At 38.3% G+C, this 15,819-nt stretch overlaps 1 protein-coding gene across 30 annotated transcripts in view; it reads left to right on the top strand.

Annotated features, from left to right (window-relative positions):
- Nucleotides 1-15,819, top strand: part of LOC307183366 (metabotropic glutamate receptor 7-like) — a 198,368-nt gene that overhangs the window by 18,701 nt on the left and 163,848 nt on the right. For 14 of the 30 annotated variants that reach the window (XM_079915767.1, XM_079915770.1, XM_079915753.1 and 11 more), the window contains exons 2-4: nucleotides 608-689; nucleotides 2,650-2,740; nucleotides 5,159-5,220. The gene's annotated coding sequence lies outside the window, so the exon portion shown is untranslated. Of the gene's footprint in view, nucleotides 1-607; nucleotides 690-2,526; nucleotides 2,741-5,158; nucleotides 15,520-15,819 lie in introns of those variants that run through there. The other 16 variants (XM_079915759.1, XM_079915758.1, XM_079915742.1 and 13 more) reach the window with 8 other exon arrangements.

The following is a 15,819-nucleotide window of genomic DNA, read 5'->3' as shown; positions in this document are numbered from 1 at the left end:
ACTTTAGTGATCCTATTCAGTGGAGTGAGAATTTCCATGGCACTGATTAAAACAAATCCTGAATTGCATGGACTTAAGATAGCAGAGAGGGGCTTCCCTGGTGGCGCAGTGGTTGAGAGTCCGCCTGCCGATGCAGGGGACACGGGTTCGTGCCCCGGTCCGGGAAGATCCCACATGCCGCAGAGCGGCTGGGCCCGTGAGCCATGGCTGCTGAGCCTGCGCCTCCGGAGCCTGTGCTCCGCAACGGGAGAGGCTGCAACAGTGAGAGGCCCGCGTACCGCGAAGAAAAAAAAAAAAAAAAAAGGTAGCAGAGAGGCTAAGAGATTTGAAGTTAGACATCCCCAAGTGTGAATTCTACTGTGACCCTCTTCTAGCTCTAAAACCTTGAGGAAGTTACTTAAACTTTCTGAGCTTTACTACTAGTTTCCTCATCTGTATCTTTTCCAGGACTATTTATCAAGCATCTTCCTGTTCTCTATGCTTGGACGTATCAATGAATAAATTAGACAAGAGCCTTTGCCTGCGTGCTCCTTCTTGCATGCTTTCTCCCTCCTTACACTCTCGTGTGGAAACGGATGTTATAAATAAATTCTATGCTTTGTCACAGGTTGATGGGCGCTACGGGATAAGGAAAAGGATGTGAAGCTCACTGAAGAGGCTTGCGTTGGGAGTGCTGGAGGCGTGTACAGGTAGGTTCTGATTTTAAATAGGGTAGTCAGGGTGGATTTTATAAGTTGACATTTGAGCAAAGACTTGAAGTGAGGGAGTTGTCAGAATGTATGATGGGGAGACCACTCCCTGGGAGCAAGAATAACCAGTCCCAAAACTCTAAGGCAGAAATACGCCGGGCAGCTTGGAGGAATATCAAGGAGGCCACCCTGGCTGACTTAGTCAGTGGGGAGGAAGAGACAGCAGGAGGGCTGGAGGTCGGATATGTGACGGGATGGATTGGGTAAGTCCTGGGAGGCCATCACATGCATTGTGTCTTTTACTCTAAACGTAGGCAGCCAGGGACAGGATTTTAGCCGAGGTGTGGCATGAACTGTCTCTTGTTTGAAAAGCATAGCTCTATCTGTGGTCTTGAGGATGTGGGGAGAGAGTGGAGTCAGGGAGAATCTCAGGAGGCGACTACAGGATCCTCGAGGTCTATGTTGGTGGCCTGCACCAGGCTGCTAGTGGCTGGTAATTCTCAGAAGTGGTACATTGGGAAGGTTGTGACAGCATTTCGTGGTAGATTGAATGCAAGAATGGAAAGGAAGAGGGGGTCAAGGGTGAATTCGAGATTTAGGGCCTGGGGAACTGGAAAGGTGTGGTTACTGTCACCTAAGATGGAAAAAGTTTGGGGTAGAGCATGTTTGGGGGATTAAAGACCAGTTTTGGAGGTATAAGATTTGAGATGTTTTTGTGATATCCAAGTAGAGGTGCTGAGTACACAGTTGGATACACAAGTCTGCAGTTCTGAAGAAAGGTCTAAACTAGAGATACACTTTAATACCATGGAGATATTAAGAATAATTACATGGAAGCGCTATTTTAAAGATAAAATGAAGTAATGCAATTAGCACTCTGTCTTCTCAAAACATTTAATAACTGTTAGCTAAAATAATTACCTGAAATGAAAAAATACCTATAGTTTCTTTTGTTGTTTGCAGTAAAAGTGAATAAAATGTCACAATTATTTTAATAGTATTTGTGACACAGTAGTTTTAGTTAAGACACCATGACTACAAACATTTACAATAAACCTTTCAGTCTCCTGCTTTTCACTCTGATAGGGTACTTGGAACCATATTTTGTAAGGTTTAAGTTAGTTGTCATAGGGTACCTCTTTAATTAGAAGTAATTCTGAACTGCCTAGTTCCATGCAGTTTTATATACATATATGTATAATTATTATTTTATGATTTATCAAACTCAGTTGAAAATTTGCATCACTGATATACATTAGAATTTAAGCATTTACCCAGGTACTCAAGGAAAAAAATGTACTTGTCTTGTAATTTCCATAGGGGTACTTACTTTCACATCTTCCCTTCACTTTGCAATTGCAAACATGGCAGGGGAAATATTATCTTACTGGTCTTTGAGTTCCCCTTAGCTATCTGCAAGTCCTTAAACAGCCTTTGTGGCTTAACCAAAATTCTCTTCCATCTTCATTCCGCTAACAGATATTGGTCTAAGCATGTACTTACACTAAAAAATGCATGACCACGTTGTCTCTACACATCTATAATTTTATGTTAACACTAACATTATGTAAGCTATACTTTAATTGTAATTATAACAGATTTTATGTCAACACACATCCATTTCTAGTGTTCATCTGGTGTTCAAGGGGAGAGCAGTATGTCGTAAATTTTATCAAAATATAACATCTGAAGAATAGAACAGAGGGTAATTGTGTAATTCTGTATTCACTCTAATTAAGTTCAGTGGAGTTGGCATAATAGAATTAAGATGAAAGAAAAAGACATCGAGGTACCATGGCTCCCTCTCCTAACACACCCTTTTTGTATCCGAGAGCAGAGACTCAGCACCTTTCTGTACCGAAATGGAGACAGGAAGAGGCCAGAGGATGAATGACAGGCACGAATGAGGTGGAACTTTGAAGAGCAACATGGAATGAAATACTTCTTTTGTATTTGGTAGGTGGGGAAAATGTACCAGCGTGTATGCCTACTGGGACCACGTTTTCCAGAACAGTTAAGCCCAGTGTCAACTATGCTGTCCCACCTTCCTCGTAAGTAGGAACATCCTGTTACTTGAATCTTTGCTTCCTGTTTCTTGATAGCTGGTTGAGAAGATTATCACAGGAACTGCATCTTGTTAGCAAATACACTGTTTTGAAATGATTGACACTCACTGAAGAGTGGCAACTCCAAGCTTGCTCTCTCTTGATCTTGGACTATTTAAGTCTGGAGTGCAGGAGTGGGTTATGGGGAAAGACCATTGGAATTCTTGTGTCTTCAGCATAATGGTTATAGCATAATGGTTAGGAGTGTAGGTGCTGGTTCAAATCTCTGCTTTCCACTTGCTAACCATATGAGCTTGGGCAATTTACCTGATTACCTGAACCTCAATACTCCTGCCTATAAAATGATGTTAATAATATTTCATCCTCATAGACTTGTTTTCAATGTTAAAATGAAGTCACTTACACCAAGCACTTAATACAATGCCTAGAGCATAGTAAGGTCTATTATTATTACTATTACTACTACTAATACTATTATTACTATTACTGTCACGATGCCAGGTGCTATTTTTCCTATGCCTTATTCCATTATCTTCTGCCCTGTCCCCCCATTTCTGTCTTGTTTCTGTACAAGGGTAGGTTTGTCACAGAGCATTTTCTTTCCCTAGTGTCTGACTCTTAGTCATCAAGGTGACTGGTCCACGACGCGGCATTCATTGCTGCTCGTTGAAGCAACCCGTTTTGAGAAGGGGAGTTGGATATTGATGCCAAGTTGGGTCAAGGAGAGAGAATTTTCTCTCTTCGGCACTCAGCTAAGTGAAATATTCAGGCCTCAGAAGGAGAATCAGGCAAAGGGCAACATGCTTAATTTCATACCTTAGTGATTAAGAACAAGTCAGACAGGCTGGATTTGAACTCATTTCCGTCATGTACTGACAACGGGATCTTAGGTGCTTTTGTAACCCGTCTGAGGCTCAGTCAACATCTGAAAGAGACGAATAACATTATCAGGACCTAGCATATAGCCTCGTTGTAATAAGTGAGTAAATCCTTTTAAAACGTTCAGCACGTTGTTTGGCATATAAACACGTAATAAAATTTAGCTTCTTTGACTACTACCGCTGCTAATATTATTAAGTAGCTGAGCAGATCCGAGGCCCATTTTTTTCTTAGATTGCACATAATCATTTGGACAACGAGCTCACATTGATCAACCGTTGCTTATATATAAACCCCCATGAACCCAAAGGTGCTTTAACTGTCTCCCAGTCAGAGCCTGTTCTGGGGGCAGAAGGAACACCGGCACTACCCCCGTCATCTTTGCCTTTATTGTCACTACACTCGCCTGCCGTACTGAGCACTTTCTGTTTGCCAGGCACCAAATTTAGCCCTGCGTATGCACTATATCATGTAGTTCTCACACTCAGGTGGGAGACATCATCATCGTCCCCAATTTTCCGATAAAGACGCCGAGGTGTTGGAAAGGTAAGAAACTTGACCCACAGCAAGAGTTGGAGCCGGAGTATTCAAACCCTTCTCTCTGACCTCAAGAACCCTTAAATATTAGCATACTACTACATCCTGGTAAGAAAATCTGCTTCCAGCCACTCTGGTGAGAGTAGAAATGATTCTCAGTCCCCACATTCCTCTATTGCCCATGCCACCCTAGCCTCAGGACTAGGTGGGAAAGGAAGTGATCTCTTCAAAGAGCAGCCAAAGGGAACCTACTCCCTTCTGCCTTTTCGTAATCAACTAACCAATATTTTATTTCCTTCTTAAGAGTCCCCACGTGTTCCTTTTGGTACTTAGCTTGGCCTTTTAGAATTCTGACATTCTGTACATGACTCATCCACTGTATTTCATGTTAATTTATTGAGGTCAAGTATAGGGTCTTACTCATCCTGAAGTCCGGTTATCCCCTGTCACATCTAACTCTGTTCTTTTCTTCTTGTAGGACATCTGCAGATATTTATTTGAATTTTGTTGAATTGTTCTCATCAATAGTACATTAAAAGTTATACAGAAAGTGATTTCTTATAAGGAAAACCATCTAAATAGATTTCTAGCTCTTTACTTTTTATAGCACTATTGTAGAGATTATAGATCTCCAGGTAGTATTTTTTAGATTGAGTTCTTCATATCATCTTATTTTTACATATAATGATAAATCTGAATTTTCTCTATCAAAGCTCTGAGACTTCACTGGCTTATAACTTAGCTTGTTGATATGTGTTGTTGACTTTTCCATTTACAATGATGTTTGATCCTGGTAAGGATGGGGCTGGGTGGGAAGGTACCTCTTAGGGCCATCAATTGGTTTTGTAGAGAACTAACAGAAAGATCTAAAGTCTCATCATATTTCTGCAGAACTCATGAATCATTTTATTATAATTCCATTCATTCAGGGAGTATAAAACCATTTTCAAATTGTTATTCCTAATTTGTTCATCTTCTCTTCCTTAGTCTTAGTGAGAAGAGAGCAGGCTGAATGGAAGACAGTCATTATGACCACTGGGGCCACTAAGGTAGGCATCAGTCCCAGAGTTTTGTTTTCATCTCTCCGCTATTAATAGTGGCTAATGTCTTGAGTGCTTACTTGGTGCAAATTACTTAGCCGACCATGGCAAATGGGTTGTGTCATTTCATCCCCTGATAGTCATACAATTAATGTATGTATTATTATGATATCCCATAATGCATACATGGAACAGAGCCTCAGAAGTAGTTATTTGCTCACCAAAATATGGTAGATGTGGAATTTGGACTGAGGTCTGATAGACTCCTAAATCACTCCTAGTGATTTTTACCACTAAATTAAAGTTGTATACCTCTGGAGAGTAGACAGTTTCTAAAATTTCCTCAGCTCTAATGTTTTATAATTAAATTTTTGTCTGATGGCAAGCTTAACAGTTAGGATGGGTAGGAAGGAATGCCAGCCTGTTGAATGGAATTTCCCTGAAATAAGCCTGTTTTATGACACCAGTTCATTCATTCATTCACTCAGCATGTATTGAATGTTTGCTCTGTGCAAAGGCATTTTAGGCATCACAGTGGAGTGAGCGCCCCTTCCATAGACTCTCCTGCAGCACTCAGAGAAGTCTTGGACTGGTTTGCCTGTTATGGAATGGGGCTTGGTGATAGAAGCCTGGTTTGTCCTCCACTGATAAAACTAAGACATACTCATATGAGTTTAGAGGCATCTTGAAGCCGTGGGATAGTAACACACATGAATCTTACCATTTTTGCCTGGGATTAATGATATAAAGGCTTTGGATTTGGGTATGGAAAACGGGTGCAATTATGGGCGTGTTGGTTCTACATATATACGGACATCACGTGTCATCAGCCTGCAGCTACCTGCCATTCCTCACTACTCCTTCTTTTCACAAACCAAAGAAGTACCTTCTTATCTCTCCTGTGGATAAGCTCTTGACAGTGGCACTAGGGCCTCCCTCAATAAGTACATCATTGGCTAAACCAGTGGTTTCTCAGATATGCTCATTGAACAACCCTTAAGGTGGATTGACATTCCACTGCCTAGAATAGAATATGGTGTTCTTTAGAAATCGGGGGGAAAAAATAGGCCACCAGATGTACTTTCTTTAATTTAAATTGTTTATATATATATATATATATATATATATATATATATGAACAATTGTTATGTATGTGTATGTATACTTGTTCATATATATGAATGATTTAAAATTGAAGAGATAGATATATACACACACATATATATATATGTATGTTTAAATTTTGGCTTCTGTTAGCAAGTAGTAAATTAAATTATTAGCAGAGCCATACTGCAGGGAAATAACCAATCAGATTTCATTCAATAGCTTGCTTTTTTGTAGATTTATGGTTGTGATTTTATATCTGCAGGTATGTTTGCTGAAGAAAATATTTCTGCCACTTTATACAAAATTAAATTCATTTAATACCAATGCGGCATGTCTCAAATGTCTTAATACAGTTTTAATCTTTAATCGCATCAAAAGTATGAAATTAGAAACATACCCCAAAATCATTTGAAGATATAATTACTTTCATTTCCCTTATACTTTTGAGACTTTTGAAAAACAAGTATTTAGTTGTACTTATCTGTTTCTGTCTCTCTAAGCATAGCAAACACTGAAACACAATTCTTTTTAAAAGTCAGTATTGAAAATATATTGTCCAAGATGATCAAAACTAAGGAAGTGGCAAAGAAATTCAAAAATTTAAACTTTCAAAGGGTGCTTTTTTTGTGAACGTGTAGTACTTGTTCTTCTGAAGGAATTAATCTTTTTAAAAATTTAATTAACTTATTTTTTATTGAAGTATACTTGGTTTACAGCATTGTGTTAATTACTGCTGTACAGCAAAGTGACTCTGTTATACATATGTGTATACATTCCTTTTCATATTCTTTTCCATTATGGTTTATGACAGGATATTGAATATAGTTCCCTGTGCTATAGCAGGACCTTGTTGTTTAGCCAATCTATATATACCAGTTTGCATCTGCTAATCCCAAACTCCCAGTTCATCCCTCTCCCACCTGCTTCCCCCTTGGCAGCCACCAGTCTATTCTCTATGTCTCTGATTCTGTTTCTGTTTCATAGATAGGTTCATTTGTGTCATATTTTAGAGTCCACATATAAGTGGTATCATGGTATTTGTCTTTGTCTTTCTGACATACTTTGCTTAGTATGATAATCTCTAGTTGCATCCATGTTGCTGCTGCAAATGGCATTATTTCATTCGTTTTTTATGGCTGAGTAGTATTTCATTGTATATATGTACCCCATCGTCTTTATCCATTCATCTGTTGATGGACATTTAGGTTGTTTCCATGTCTTGGCTATTGTGAATGTTGCTGCTGTGAAGATCAGGGTGAATGTGTCTTTTTGAATTATAGTTTGGTCTGGATATATGCCCAGGAGTGGGATTGCTGGATCATATGGTAGGTCTATTTTTAGTTTTCTGAGGAACCTCCATACTGTTTTCCACAGTGGCTGCACCAACTTACATTCCCACCAACAGTGTTGTAGGAGGGTTCCCTTTTCTCCACACCCTCTCCAGCATATGTTATTTGTAGACTTTTTAATGATGGCCATTCTGACTGGTGTGAGGTGGTACCTCATGGTAGTTTTGATTTGCATTTCTTTAATAATTGGCAGTGTTGAGCCTCTTTTCATGTGCCTATTGGCCATCTGTATTTCTTCTTTGGAGAAATGTCTCTTTAAGTCTTCTGCCTATTTTTTTGATTGGGTTGTTTGCTTTTATTGTCATCAAGTTGTATGAGCTGTTTGTATATTTTGGAAATTAAGCCCTTGCTGGTCGCATCATTTGCAAATATTTTCTCCCATTCTGTAGGTTGTCTTTTCATTTTGTTTATGGTTTCCTTTGCTGTGCAAAAGCGTGTAAGTTTGATTCGGTCCCCTTTGTTTATTTTCATTTTTATTTCTATTGTCTTGGGAGACTGACCTAAGAAAACATTGGTATGATTTATGTCAGAGAATATTTTGCCTGTGTTCTCTTCTAGAAGTTTTATGGTGTCATGTCTTATGTTTAAGTCTTTAAGACATTTTGCGTTTATTTTCGTGTATGGTGAAAGGATGTTTTCTAACTTCACTGGTTTATATAAGGCTGTCCAACTTTACCAACACCACTTGTGGAAGAGACTGTCTCTTTCCCATTATATATTCTTGCCTCCTTTGTCAAAGATTAATTGTCAAAGATTAACTGAGGTGTGTGGGTTTATTTCTGGGCTCTGTATTCTGTTCCATTGATCCATATGTCTGTTTTTGTGCCAATACCACGCTGTTTTGATTACTGTGACTTTGGAGTACTGTCTGAGTCTGGGGTGGCTATGCTTCCAACGTTGTTCTTTTTCTTCAGGATTGCTTTGGCAATTCTGGGTCTTTTATGGTTCTGTATGAATTTTAGGATTATTTATTCTAATTGCGTGAAAAATGTCATGGGTAATTTGATAGGGATCGCATGAAATCTGTAGATTGCTTTGGGTAGTATGAGCATTTTAACAATATTAATTCCTCCAACCCAAGAACATGAGATGTCTTTCCATTTCTTTGAATCATCTTCACTTTCCTTTATTAACGTCTTACAGTTCTCAGCGTATAAGTCTTTTGCCTTCTTGGTGAGGTTTATTCCTAAGTATTTTATTTTGAGGGTTGTGATTTTAAAAGGCATTGTTTTTTTACATTCCCTTTCCGATATTTCATTGTTGGTATAAAGAAATGCAACCAATTTCTGTATGTTAATCTTGTGTTCTGCTACCTTGCTGAATTCGTTTATCAGTTGTAGTAGTTTTCATGTAGAGTCTTTAGGGTTTTCTCTGTATAGTATCATATCATCTGCATCTAATGACAATTTTACCTCTTCCTGAAGGAATTAATCTTGAAGTTCTACTAAGACTTTTGGGACATCTGTTTTAATGAGCCACTACTTCCTGCCTGAGATTGCACTATGCACCAGAGATTCTAGAATTAGCATAATAAAACTAATAATGCAAACAACAGCAACAAATCTTCACAAACCTTCCTTGCAAGGAAGTAAAGTCCACTGGAAACACAGACAAGTGAAACACACATTCAAAATGGCAGTGATTCTCAAACATTTATGTGCTGAGAAATCATGACAAGCATGATAACCAGGGCAATTACTAGACCCCTTCTCCAGCTGGTCAGGTGTAAGGTCCTGTAACTCTATTTTTGGTGACTGCCTCCAGGAGAGTCTGAGACAGATGTTCTCAGTTGTCGTCAACCTTTAGTGTGCATCAGATTTGCCTGAGAGTATTGTTAAAACACAGATTGCTGGGCTCCAGTGCCAGAGTTCTAACCAGTTCCCAGGTGTGGCTGATATTGCTGGCCCAGGGACCACATTTTGAGAACCACCTTTCAAAACTGCAGTATGCGGTTGTGTGTGTTGTGAATGCCGTATGCGGTTGTGTGTGTTGTGAATGAGACGGGCCCAGAGAACCAAAGGAGGGCAAAGGGACTCTGCCCTAAATTAGCCAAAGGTAACAATAGCAGCTAGAATTGATTGACCCAAGAAAAAATTATAAGAACTTTACCTGCGTTTGCTCATTTAATCCTTTCAGTAAGGTACATAGGTGCTACTTAGTGTTCCTCTTTTACAAGGGTGTCCAGAGAAGGTAACTACTTTGCCCACGTCGTAAACTGGTAAGTAACAGGTTAAGAATTCAAGTCTAGGAAGTCTGATTCCAGAGCCCACACCTCTACTCTTTCTGCATGTAGAGAGGAGTAAAGGGTTGTCAGTGAAGCCTTCCTGGGGGCCCTGGCCTCTGAGTGTAGATAGAAGGATGAGTGGACATAAAGATCATTATTTGTGTGTGGTGGGGGTAGGGGAGGAAGTATGAGGGCTTCCAGAAGAGCCTGCCCTCCCCATACATCTGCTATAAGCAAGTCTGATGATCAGGAGTCCGGAACATGAGTATGACTATGGGATACTGAGAAGGGTTCTAGAACCCTGAGGTTAGAGTTCTGGATCAGTTAGTAGGTAACAGAAAGTGAATGAGTGATTTACCTTACTTTCCACGGGTAGCAGGAACTTTGGAGATAGTCCCTCTAGCGTTAGTGCAGCTGCTGAAGGGCATCACCAGGGGACTGGGTTGCTTCGCTCTTCCAGCTTCCACATCTCTAGCACGTCCACATAGCTTCAAAGTGACCCCAGAATCTCCAATAGTGTTCCAACAATTGGGGCAGGAAGAAAGAAAAGGAAAAAAAAAAAGAAATTAAGTAAGAAAAAAAGGCAGTGTCTAACTCAGAGAGCAAATTTTTTACCACAGATGGTCAGCAGACTTGCACTTAGATCTCATCAGCTCGGATTTTAAACTGGCCACCTTAGCCTTAAGGATAATGGGGTCTCCTAAACCAGGGCTCTGATAGTAAGGAATAAGGAGAGAGTGGTACTGATTAGCAGTGCCTGCTGTCCCAAACAAATATTATCCCCAAACTATTTTTTTTATCCTATATTTTACTTTAAAGAATGGAGGGGAAACATTATGTATCTGTAAATAGCCTTTTAGAAAGGGTACAATTATATAGTTATACAACCCCCTGGAGGGCTCCTTTCTTCTAAAATCTCTTTAAAAAACAGTTCAAGGTTAAGGACATTTTTATCTTAATTTAGTCACTTGCAGTCGATTATCTTGGAATGACATCCTCTCTCTGCAGATGTTCTGTCAGGCTTTAGAAGATTCTAGAAGTGGACAGAGAAGTGTTATGGTACATGTATTTGCAATATGCACGTCTTTGAAATGAAATCCATTTAGGGACCAAAAGGCATTCCATGTCTTTGCTATACATTTTCACATATTTGCCTTTCCAGAATTCCTTTGAGCAAATCTGTTAGATGTAACCCATCCGTTTCTCCCATCTGAATTCTTTATTACTAAACATTCTTCAGTATGCTCTCACTCCCCTCTGTCAAAGGCGTTTCTCTGGGTCCTCACCCTTCTCATCTCATATGTGAATGCGTATCTTAAACTGAAGCAACAGTCTGCTATGACTTCTCCATAACTTGAAGAACCCGTCTTTGTGGGAAAAAAAGTAGACTTACTAACTTAAAAGGTAGAATGCGCGCAATGTTTCTGAGAGTTAAAAACTAAGGTAAAAACATAAGCAAGGGAAAAAACTTACAGTGGATCCTTTTCAAAGACTTTATTTTACAGAGAAGGCAACTGAGGTTTAAAGAAAAAATGCGTTAGTTAAACACTAAATAATAAACCTTAAACCTCAGTGGAGCAACACATGGACAGTTCATTTCTCACTCACTCAGGAGTGTAGTATGGACTTTGGTGGTCTGAGGGTCAGTTTTCTGCTCAGTTATTCAGGGACCCACCACCTTCATCAAGTGGCTCTACGTTTGTCCTAAAAAGGAAAGGAGAGAGGAAGCTGCAAGCTACAATTATCAACTCGTTATCCTTCAGACATAAACTCTTCAGGTCACCTCTGGTCACATTCTTTGGGATAGAACCATACCCAGATGCAAGCGGAGATGGAGAATGTTGTTCCTATCTTGGTCCTAGTGATGCCTCTACAGGCTGGAGGAGCTAATTAAAGTGTAGTGAACAGCTCGTTGTTTCTGCCACAATGAGTGATTAGCTTAAGGCTGTGGATTAATTATGTGTGTGTGTCACATATACATATAATACACACAAACATATATATGTGTGTGTATATATCCATTTTTTAGCATGAGTTGACACATGGGGCTTCTGCCGTATCAAAAGAGTACAAACTGCCTCTTGTTGCTTTTTCTTAATTGAAGTTGACTACTACTATCTATTTCCCTTCATTTTGCTACCTCCCCCCCGCCTTTCAGTATTATATGAAAATTCTGAAAGAAATAATTTCAAAGTTTCCAGTGCTTTTAAAGGTAATAGAATATTCAGACCTTAACAATTTTCCTATGTGAAACTTTTGCCAGACTAAAATAGTTAACTTATGAAAAGTAAATTTAGATTGATACAAAAGAGAAAATAAGCTGATTTTTTTTTTTTTTACACAAATACCCTGAGCCAGGGTGGAAAATAAATGGAAAACTGGAGGAATTTAGATCCTTTTGTTGTAAATTTAAATATTTTTAATTGTAAAAATAATACAGGCTCATTGCAGAAACTCCAAAATTGAAAGGATTTAAAGAAAAAAGGAAAAATAACTCAAAATCCCATTTCTGATAAATCATCTCTGTAACATTTTTGAGGGTATCTTTTGAAACTTTTTTGTGACGGGGTGCATATAAATACAATGCAAGTATAAAATACCTTCAATTATTATATCAAACTACAAAACAGTTCTATAACATTTTTATTTAGTAATATAAGTATGACTACTCACCACCTAATAAAAATCTGCAGCAGCATTTTTAATGGTTGAACAGCATTCTATTATTTATTGAACCAGTCCCTACTGTTCAACATTTAGATTATTCCTGTTTTGCTTTGCTAAACAATGAGACAAGCATCCTTGTTCATATGTCTTTGAGCATTTGTTTACTTCCTTAGAATGGACTTCTAGAACTTGAATGGCTGCTTGTCAGTTCTGGTACATACTGACATATTGTCTTCCAGAAAGGTTACCGTGCTTTTTATTTCTACCAAGAATTTAACATCCAATGTGGTTTCTTACACACACTCATCAGTACCAGTATTATCAATATCAATACCAGTATTATCAAGTTTTTTAAAACTTTGTCATTCTAGCTCAGTAAAATATGACACCTGAATTATTTTATTTGTATTTCTTTGATTAATAATAGCAAGGTTGAACATATTTTCATATCTTTATTGGCTGTTAATACTTTTTAGTTTGTGACTTTATGGCATCCATTTTTCATCGATGTATAACAACCTTTTATATATCAATGTGTTTATTTTGTTGTTTGTTGTCAATGCAATTTTTTTCTCTTCATTTATTAATTTTTATTTTGTGTGTGTTGAACTTCTTTAATACTGTCAAGTCTATTCAAAAACCCTTTAATGAACACAACAAATGTGGAAAATCAGTCATTCTCCTGCATTTTGTAATCAATTTATTTCCTTTTGGGCAGTATGGAAATGTAGGTTCTTATTTCATCTTATGGTTGGAAAGAATCTATTCCCTCGGAAAGGGATTATAGTCTCCATGATGCAGTAATGGGAGATTTTATAGGGTAGGCAGGGTCTACAGAAGAAAAAACCCTAAATCACACTCCATTGGTGGTTGCCTTATTTATAAAAATGGCATTTGAGGTTGTGTGACTGCCATCAGGTAAGCAAAATTAATTTTTAGCATGAAGTACTCCGATCAGCAAGAACAGCCTAGGATAGGCTAGCAGTAAGAAGTGAGGGGTTATGGGATTGGGGCATAGCCTCTGTTTCCTCCAATGCAGCTGGAAATTTAAACTCTGGGGCTCCTGCTTGATCCAATCAGCCCAGCTAGTATGTGTTGCCAGGTAGGGTGAATAGACTCAGAAGTACAAGAGCTCATCCTTGGTCCCCTCTGGAAATGAGCAGAGAATACTGTGTCAAGCAGAGGTGATCAGTCCATGGTCTGGAGACTTGGATCTCCTCACATAGTCCTTAAAGTCAGGGTGAGACAAAATGCCAATACAAATTATATTGATGACAGTATCAATGAGGTGACATTGAGTCCTTTGACCCAACGTGTGTCTGCAGTGTGCCATCCATTAGTAAATGGGCAAAGCCATTTGACAGATCTATCTGATACAGTGAATGAATCTGACACTGACATTTTGAAAAACTGAAACTGTATCCATTTGTCAAGAACAGTGGCCATTTGTTCTGCTTTATTCCCCCTGGTAGAACTAGGTAACATTGCAGGCAGGCAGTAAGACGTTCCGGCATTTCACCCTGGAGTAGCCCCCAAACTGAAGAAGCTGTCTTATCAGTAGTTAGCTCCTTGTCACCAAGAATATTAAAGTAGATTTGTATGATTAGCAAATTAAAGAGACTGTAGTGCCTACCACTACTGTATTCACTAAGGCACCCAAGTTATTCTAAAGAAATCCTAATAATACATTAGGACCGTTTTGAATATTTTTATTTGATTATCCATAATCTTCTAGTTATAACATCCATCACCATTTTGACCACTGAAACTTGGCCTTCTTTTCTTACAGCCTAGCCCTGTGGTCTTGGGCTAATCACTAACCTGCTTAGATACAATTTTCTTCTCTATGAAATAGAAACAATATTATATGCTTTGAAGGACTGCAGGAAGATGAGCTGTAATGTTTATCAAGTGCCTGGTAAGTAGCCTGGCCCATAATAAATACTTGGCTAATTGTAGATGTTAGTTTCATTTTTAGTTTTATTTCCAAACATTGCTCTTTACTTTTGGAACTCTAAAATTTGTTTTGAGAGTGGAGGACTTGTTGTTTGGATTCCTCCAACACTCTCTGTATATTCTGTACTTCTATCCCTACATCATTTATATTAATGGAATAAATGATCTTTGGTCTGGTGATTCCAAGGTGACGAGGAGCTAAGTGGAGGTTCAGTATATACCTGGAAGTATGGATTTTCATGCCCAGTGCAAATGTGGGAAAGGCATTATTCCCACATTATAAAGGGGGTAAAGACCTCCAACTTGAGGAGACTCTGGGTTGAGAGATGAGAGATTTACAGGTACTGTGTTTATCGTACAGGGTACCACAGGGGCTTTTATGTTCTGTAGCAAGAATTTGCACCTTATACCCTTGTAGTTAGAAGTAAAGCATACCACATAACTAATATCTAGTAAGCATTAGAGTTAGAATAAATACCATTTATTTAACGTTTCCTTTGTGTTAAGCATTTTACAGTTATAACATATGGATGGATACTATATTGTAATGGTTAAGAGTGTAGTTTTTTGAGCTGGATAATCCTGGATTGGAGTCTCTTCTTTATTACCTCTCTTTTTTTTCTGTTTTATTGAGGTATAATTGACAAAATTGTAAGATAGTCAAAGAGTATATCATGATGATTTGATATACATATGCGTTGTTAAAGGATCCTTCCCATCACGTTAATTAATACATCTAACAGCTCATGACACCTTTTTCCTTTTTTTCTTTTTTTGGTGAGAACACTTAAGTTCTATTCTCTCAGAAAATGTTAGTTATACAATACAGTATTATTGACTGTAGTAACTATGTTACACAGTAGATCCTCAGACCTTATTCATCCTGCAGCTGAAAGTTTGTACCCTTTTACCAGTCTTCCCCTCTTTTCCCCACCCACACCCCAGCCCCTGGCAACCAGTTTTCTACTCTGTTTCTATGAGTGTGGCTTTTTTTCTTTTTAGATTCCATATATAAATGATAGAATTCGTATTTATCCTGTCTGGCTTATTTCATCAGCATAATGCACTCCTGTTTCATCTATATTGTCACAAATGAAAGGATCTCCTTCATGTTTTTAAGGCTGAATAATATTCCATTACCTCTTAAATGAGTGACTTTTGGTACATTGTTTACACTTTCTAAGCCTCAGGGTTTCTTTTCTTCTGTAAAAAAAAAATACATATATATATATATATATATATATATATATATATATATACACCCACTAACAGGTTATTTTCTGATATGTGGAATGTTTGTTGAAT

The sequence above is a fragment of the Stenella coeruleoalba genome, assembly GCF_951394435.1.
Source record: "Stenella coeruleoalba genome assembly, chromosome: 3".
Classification (NCBI taxonomy): Eukaryota; Metazoa; Chordata; class Mammalia; order Artiodactyla; family Delphinidae; genus Stenella; species Stenella coeruleoalba.
This window is presented reverse-complemented; position numbering and strand designations above follow the sequence as displayed.